This window comes from Zingiber officinale, chromosome 7A (genome assembly GCF_018446385.1).
Source record: "Zingiber officinale cultivar Zhangliang chromosome 7A, Zo_v1.1, whole genome shotgun sequence".
NCBI classification, from domain to species: domain Eukaryota; kingdom Viridiplantae; phylum Streptophyta; class Magnoliopsida; order Zingiberales; family Zingiberaceae; genus Zingiber; species Zingiber officinale.
Window position 1 is genome coordinate 55,116,435 of NC_055998.1, and position 7,816 is coordinate 55,124,250.

General features: G+C 37.2%; 1 long non-coding RNA gene across 1 annotated transcript; it reads right to left on the reverse strand.

Annotated features, from left to right (window-relative positions):
• Positions 1-221: 221 nt before the first annotated feature.
• On the reverse strand, positions 222-608 carry LOC122000594. The gene is made up of 3 exons (XR_006117185.1): positions 562-608; positions 367-483; positions 222-279 (listed from the first exon to the last, which is right to left on the reverse strand). It is a non-coding gene; the product is annotated as an uncharacterized LOC122000594 (long non-coding RNA).
• Between the last annotated feature and the right edge of the window lie 7,208 nt (positions 609-7,816).

Sequence of the window (7,816 nt, forward strand, 5' to 3'; positions counted from 1 at the left end):
AAGTTTCAACACCATTGCTTCCAATTTTTCTATTCTGTCACCTTGATCAGAAAGCATAGCTTTTGCCTCCTTAAACTCTTTCTGTTGCCTTTCATAGGCAGCCTTATCAATTTGCACCTTCCCTCTAGCAAGCTTGAAGAAGGATGATGGAGTGACATTTGCTCCTATGCCTCTCACACGTCCACCATGTTCTTTAGAATTCAAGGCCTTCGTGAGAATATCCTCAAATGGTTTGGTAAAGGGCATCTTACCATCCTTCTTTTGGACAATATAATCATCCTGTCATGCATCCAAATACAATAACTTTAAATATATACATATATCAAATATGTACAAAATAAGCAATTTATGTATACTTTTGCTTACAATCTTATTCACTGTTTGCTTCAACTCATCGCCAACATATTCCCCAGCTTTGTTGAGCCGCCCTTTCTTCCAGAGGATGGCTCTGTTTATCTCTTCGTCATCACATAAAACATTGGACTGATACCAAAAACCACATGAAGTCAACGTACTCAACAACCATAAGTAGGAATTTATTAATGTTAACTAAATACTTACTATTTCTTCAGACAAACCCGCATATCCTTTTCGAGAAAGACGATGAGGTATAAGTTTGCCTTGCTTCTCTGACTTTGTAGTTCACTTTTCCTCTACATAGTGATAGATGAATTATAACCACATATATCAACTAGAATTTAAAAAGACCACCTTAAACAACTTACTATAAAGTCTTCAGACATCCGATTAATCACAAAACTACTCCAATCTTCACGTGAAATGCAATGTCCTTGAGGTACCTTATTGAGAAGCTTCGGATTATTTCTATTTGGCTGGATGAATTTCCTGGTGAGGTGAGTTTTATACTGACGCCACTTGGTGTTTGCAGAGATCAAACACCCATTCCTCCATTTTGGGTCCAGTTCGTATGTCAACTACACAAACAAATATCTTAAGTATATAAATAACAGAACAGAAAAAAATGCATCACATAAGAAAGTTTCATGTTACTTACATTGACGGATTCCCATATCATGTTCTTAACTTCATTCGGCACTTGCTTCCAAGAGTTGTAATTAATATTAACTTTTTCTCGAGCAAGCACACCAATAAAACTTTGCAATTCAGAAGCCTTTTCGCCAACTGGCTGTCCATACTCATTAAATTTGACACTTTGTTTGACTCCTTGAATCCTTTGAACAACAAGCTTATTCATTTGTGTACGACCTCTTTTTGATCTTGTTGTTTGGGCTGTCCCGATTGATCCTATGTCCTGGCTATCCTCAGCACCCTCTTTTTCATCTTGTTCTTTGTCTTTTGCATTTGTGTGTGAATACTTATCATCTTCACGTGCTAAATGGGCCTTTTTTCTAGTGTTCATTGTGTCGAAAACCTAATCATAACAGTGAGAATTTGAAATAGAGTAGAGCATATAATTCAAAATCACAACAAAGTAAACATTCGTATATTTAAAAAAAAAAACTACTACCAAACAATGAACCAAAGTTACCAAAATAAAGTAAATAGTCACATATATAAACCATACATAAAGTTACCAAACTAAAAATTCTCATTGTTAACCCAAATCCCATCACAATCTCCACGAATACAGGATGGTTCATTGTCATCAGTTTCGTCAATATCCATTGATGGCATCCCTTTTGTGAAGCATTGGTAGTGGATTGAAGGATCTCCCAACTTATCATCAGTGATGTATTCAAAATACTCTCTATTTGTAGTTGAAAGTACAATAGACCATGTGGGATCTTGAGGGTCTTCTACATAAAATACTTGCTTTGCTTGAGTGCCCAAGATAAATGGGTCGGATTTGAATCCCATTCTCTTAAGATTTACCAAGGTGAAACCATTATCATCTACTCTAATACCAGTGTTATTCTCTACCCAATCACACTTAAACATTGGAACTCGAAAATCATGGTAATTGAGCTCCCATATTTCTTGTATCACACCATAATACATCATGTCTGTTATAATTGGATTCTTATCCTTTGAACTTGCAACTTGCATTGTTTGTGCCAGCAAGCTTACACTCGAGTTTTGAACAACTGTAACATTATCACGTTCTTTCGTGTAATAAGTGACCCCATCGATCATATAACTAGAGTATTTTAGCACTTGCTTGCTAGGTCCATTTGCCAACAGCTTCACTCTTTTTGATAATTGATTGGAGGAAGATGATGTTGTATTTGTAACCTACAATTCATCATAAGGGGGTTTAATTATTAAAAGTCTTAAAGTTCTTGTGTTCAATAATAAACATGCTAATATTTATGGTACTTACATGTTCATGGAACCAAGAAATAAAACTTTTGTGGTGTTTATCTTGTAACCACTTTGCACCTTTAATAGGAAATTTTTGCTTCAAGTGTGTCATATGTTCCCTAATCAAAAATTTTTGAAGAGATTAATCATATATTTTTTTAAACAATTTCAGGAGATTATTACTAAATTAGAGGGCTTACACAATGTAAGGATCAACCTCAGCTTCATTTTCCAATACATACCGATGTGCTTGTTCCCACTCATTGTGACAACATAAGTGCACCTTGGCACCTGACAAGGACTTAGTGAGTATTGTTTCACGATGCTTTGATGGAATCCCTATCGTGTTCATATTAGATAGAAATTCTGAGCAAAACTCTGCAGCTTCTTCAGCAATATAACATTCAGCCATACATCCTTCTGGTCGATTTCTATTCCGCACATAACCTTTCAATGTTTTCATATATCTTTCAAATGGAAACATCCATCTATACCAAACTAGTCCACACAACTTGACCTCACGCACGAGATGAACTGTTAAGTGAACCATTATATCAAAAAATGAAGGTGGAAAATACTTTTCAAACAGACACAACGTCGTCACAATTTCTATTTGTACTTTATCCAACTTTGAGGCATCTATTACTTTATTACATAACACATTGAATAAGAAACAAAACCTTGTGATAGCATTTCTGACATGCTTGGGTAGAATACCACGGATGGCAATTGGAAGCAAATGTTGCATTAAGGTGTGACAGTCATGTGATTTAAGACCAACCAGTTTTAGGTCCTTCATTGAGACAAAGTTTTTGATGTTGGAGGAGTAACCCGTGGGAACCTTAATTCCGAACAATGAATTACAAAGTCTTCTTTTCTCATCCTTGCTTAATGTATAACATGCTGGGGGCAAAAAATGTCCTTTTCTCCCCTTTTTGTGGTGCTAATTCTCCCCTAATTTTCATATCCACTAGGTCGTTTCTTGCTGCAATTCCATCTTTTGTCTTTCCTAGCATATCAAGTAATGTACCAATCAAACTTTCACAAACGTTTTTCTCTATGTGCATCACATCAAAAACATGTCGAACATGCAGATCTTTCCAATACTCAAGTTCAAAGAATATTGATTTTTTTTTCCAGCAGGACTTACCATCATTTTCCTTTGATTGAAAATTTGCTCTAATTTTTCCCCATCGGCATGTAATTCCTTCTACTTTTTTTAAAACTTCATCACCGCTTAGTGGTTTTGGGGCCATAGTAAAGTCTTGCGTCCCATCAAATGCCTTCTTCTGCCTTCGATAAGGATGATCTCTACGAAGAAACCGTCTATGACCTGTAAATGACATTTTTTTACTATGCTTCAACCTTTTTGCACAAGTTTCCTCACCACAGATAGGGCATGCTTGATATCCTTTTACAGTGCATCCTGCCAGGTTTCCATATGCCGGAAAATCATTAATTGTCCACAATAGGACAGCTCTAAGCAAGAATCTTTCTTCTCGGTGTGCATCATATGCTTCAACACCAACTTCCCATAATTCTTTTAAATCATCAATCAAAGGCGCCAAGTACACATCAATGTCATTTCCCGGCTGTTTGGGACCAGAAATCAACAACGTGAGCATCATATATTTTCTCTTCATACACAACCATGGAGGAAGGTTATAGGTGATCATTATAACTGGCCAACAACTATATGTAGAACTCATCAAACTATGAGGATTGATCCCATCAGCTGCTATGGCCAACCTTAGATTTCTTGTCTCAGAAGCAAAATTTGGCCAATTATGATCCACAAGTCTCCAACAAGGTGCATCAGCTGGATGTCGCATATAGGCATCACATACTCTTTTATTAGCATGCCAAATTAACTCCTTAGATATTTCCTTGCTCCGAAACATTCTTTGAAATCTAGGAATAGGAGGAAAGTACCATAAAATTTTTGCAGGGACTCCTTCAATTATCCTAGAATTCTTGGCCAACTTCCACCTTGACACCCCACAAGTAGGACAATTGGTAAAATCCTCATACTCCTTCCAATATAAGACACAATCATTAGGGCAAGCATGTATTTTCTTATAAGTCATCCCCATTGCACATAAGCTTTTCTTTGCATCATATAAAGATAAAGGCAATTCATTGTCAACGGGAAGCATTTCTCCAAACAATACAAGTAGTTCAGTAAAACTATTATCACTCTAGCTGTATTTCGCTTTCAAGTTATATAATTGCACAATTGCAGATAACTTTGTAAATTTAGTACACCCAACATACAGGGGTTTCTCAGCATCCTCAAGTAATTTTATAAATTGATCTAGATTCTCTGAACTTTCATATGCAGCGTGTACCATATCTATAGGTTTATCAGCAAAATAGTTTTCACTTTCTCCAGCTGCATCATTCTCTTTCTTTAAATCTCCTAATACAGATTCTTCCCCATGCCATATCCATTTTTTGTATGTTAAGTCTATACCATTACAGTACACATGTGCCCTTATGCTGTTAATATTAGTGTTCCATAGATTGCCACATTTCGTACAAGGACAAGGTATACTAGTAGGATTAGTAGCATGTTGCAGCGCAAATTGCAAGAAAGATTCTAGTCCAAGTTCAAACTCATGTGATAATCTATCCTTTGCCATCCATGCCTTGTCCATTTTGTTGTACTAATGAATCTAGAATCAATCAAAAATATCAAGACAATTACAACACTGAGCCAAAATTCTTAATCCATCATTATACAAATAAATTAACTATGCGGGTCCTCCAAGAAACCAACTACGCTTACCAAGGAAAGGATACGAATAAATTTCATAAACCAGAAACCAACTACTTCATCATTATACCAATAAATTTTATACCAGAAACCAACTACTTCATCATTATACCAATAAATTTCTAAACCAGAAACCATGACATTTCAGTGAAAACAATTAGCCTAGACATAAAAGAAACTTGATAGTTCAAGGATTACATAAAACCTACTTAGCAACAGGAACTAACAACTCCTCAATCTATCAAACAAAAATGATCAAATCAACTCAAGGTAGTGTTTGAGGAAATTCATCAACCACATTGCATGCATCAATCAATTAATACTTGCAAACAAGAGATCAAGAAGAAGAAACTGTCGAAGATGAGGAAGAAATTCAGTAGCGATGATGTATAAAGGAAAAATTACCGGAATGTGAAGAAGGGCTCGAGCGGTGGCAGTGAATGCTGGACCGGAGATGGATGAAGCAAAAACTACTGGAATGCGAAGAAGCCTCGTCTTCTCAACCAAATGGAGGAGTTGGAGGAGATGCGGTGTGGTTGGACGGAGAAGCAAGTTCGTCGTGTCTTGATCCTGATCGGGAGAGGATCTAGGAAGGGGGGAAGAGGGAGATGAGGTTGAGAGAGATGGTCGAACGACCAGCGGCTAGGAGGAAAGTCGTGGTGGTGTCGTGGTGGTGTCGCGTGGTGGTCGGATGGTCGGAGGTTTAGGTTATCGCGAGAGAGATGTCGCGCGGAGGAAGGGCGGGATAAAGATTTAGGTTTGGAGGGAATTCATAGTGTGCAGATTTTGGCATGTGGGGAAAAATTAAAATATTTTATTTGAGTTTATTAACATCGAATTTTAAAAACCGATGTTAAAATCGATGTCTATTAACCAAAAAAAGGGCGCTCATAGACATCGCCTAAAAAACCGATGTCTATGAGCTAAAATCTGCACTCATAGACACCGGTTTTTAGAAAAATCGGTGTAAAATACTCAAAGACTTCGGTTTTAGCCTAAAACCGTTGTTGTTCCACTGATGTCTATGAGCGATTTTGTTGTAGTGATATCTTCTCTTGGTCTATTGGTTAACACATACATGTATCTAGTAAGAGATCCAAGGTTCAAACCTTGGTCATCTCTTTTTGGTTCTATTATTTTTATTATTTTTGCAAATTTACACATAAGGCCTATTTTTTTATTCATGATAAAAATATATAAAATCTTGCTAAGTACCTTATGGGTGTTACAGAAGAAGAAACAGGTCTTTTTAGCAAAGAAGGTGAATAAACCTTAGGATACAGGACAAAAAGCTGGAATGAAGAAGTCGAAGGGCAAGTTCTTCATCTGCAAGCTGTCAGGACATTGGAAGGCGGGCTGTCCTCGTATGAATCAGAACAATAAAGGTATATCTCATGCTCTAGTAGTTGAAACATGTTTAGCGGTGTTATCTACCACCACCAGGAGTGTAGATACAGGAGCCACTGATCATGTCAGCAATTCTTTGCAGGGGTTCCAGGTAACCTGACGACTATTTGAAGGAGAGATAACCGTATACATGGGCAATGCTACTAAGGTGGCGACTGTTGTAGTGGGAGACGTCTACTTATCTTTTAAGAAATTGTCTTTATGTACCCAATTTTAGAAAGAATTTAATTCCAGTTTCTAAACTGTATATGGATGGATATTCTGTTTCCTTTAGTAATAAAGAGAAATAAGGTGATTATCTGTTCTGTTGCATTGGTTGACAATTTATATACTTTAAATCCAATTTCTCCCATAAAGCAAAATATGGAAATTAATAACACATCTTCTAACTCTAATAAGAGAAAAAAAAAACCTTTAGAAATGAACCAAACGTATCTTTGGCATCTAAGGCTTGGTCATATTAACTTAAGTAGGATTCAAAGGCTTGTAGTCGATGGACTCTTGGGTTCATTAGAGTTGGAAAATTTTCCAACATGTGAATCCTTCTTGGAAGGTAAAATGACCAAGAGACCTTTTAAGACCAAGGGGTATAGAGCCAAAGATGTGTTTGAAATGGTTCATTCTGATTTGTGGGGTCCTATGTCTATCCAGGCAAGAGGTGGATACAAGATATGTTATGAATACTTCATCTCCTTTATAGATGATTATTCAAGATACGGATACATTTACTTGATGCCCCGTAAGTCTGAATGGTTTGATAAGTTCAAAGAATATAAGGCTAATGTGCAGAAACGTCTTGGTAAAAGTATCAAGACACTACGTTCTGACCGTGGTGGCGAATACCTCTTTGGAGAGTTTAGGAATTACTTATCAGAAGTTGGGATTCAATCCCAATTGTCGGCACCTTGTACACCCCAACAGAATGGTGTGGCTGTAAAATACCGAAAAATGGCAGAAAATAATAAAGGAATTTTTCGGAAATTTTGGAAATTTTTTTGGAATTTTTTGGAGATCGTATGGACGAGTTCACGGGGATAAAACTGAGCCCCGGGAAAGCCTGTTTAAGGTACCCCATTTAAGTGAGGAAAACTTGTTTTTCTTTTCCTATTTATTTTCTTTTTCTTTTACTCTTATTTCTTTCCTCCCCCGCCGAATCTGTGCGTGCCCAAATCCCTTGACGCCATCTCCTCCTAACCGGCGCCGCACTTCTTCTTCTTCTTCTTCTTCTTCTTCTTCTTTCCTCTCTTCCTCCGTCGATTCTTACCTTCCTCTCCTCTGGCCGACCATTTTCCCTCTACTCTTCCTTTCTCTTCTCCTCTACGCTCCGACACGAGTGCCGTCCACCTTTCT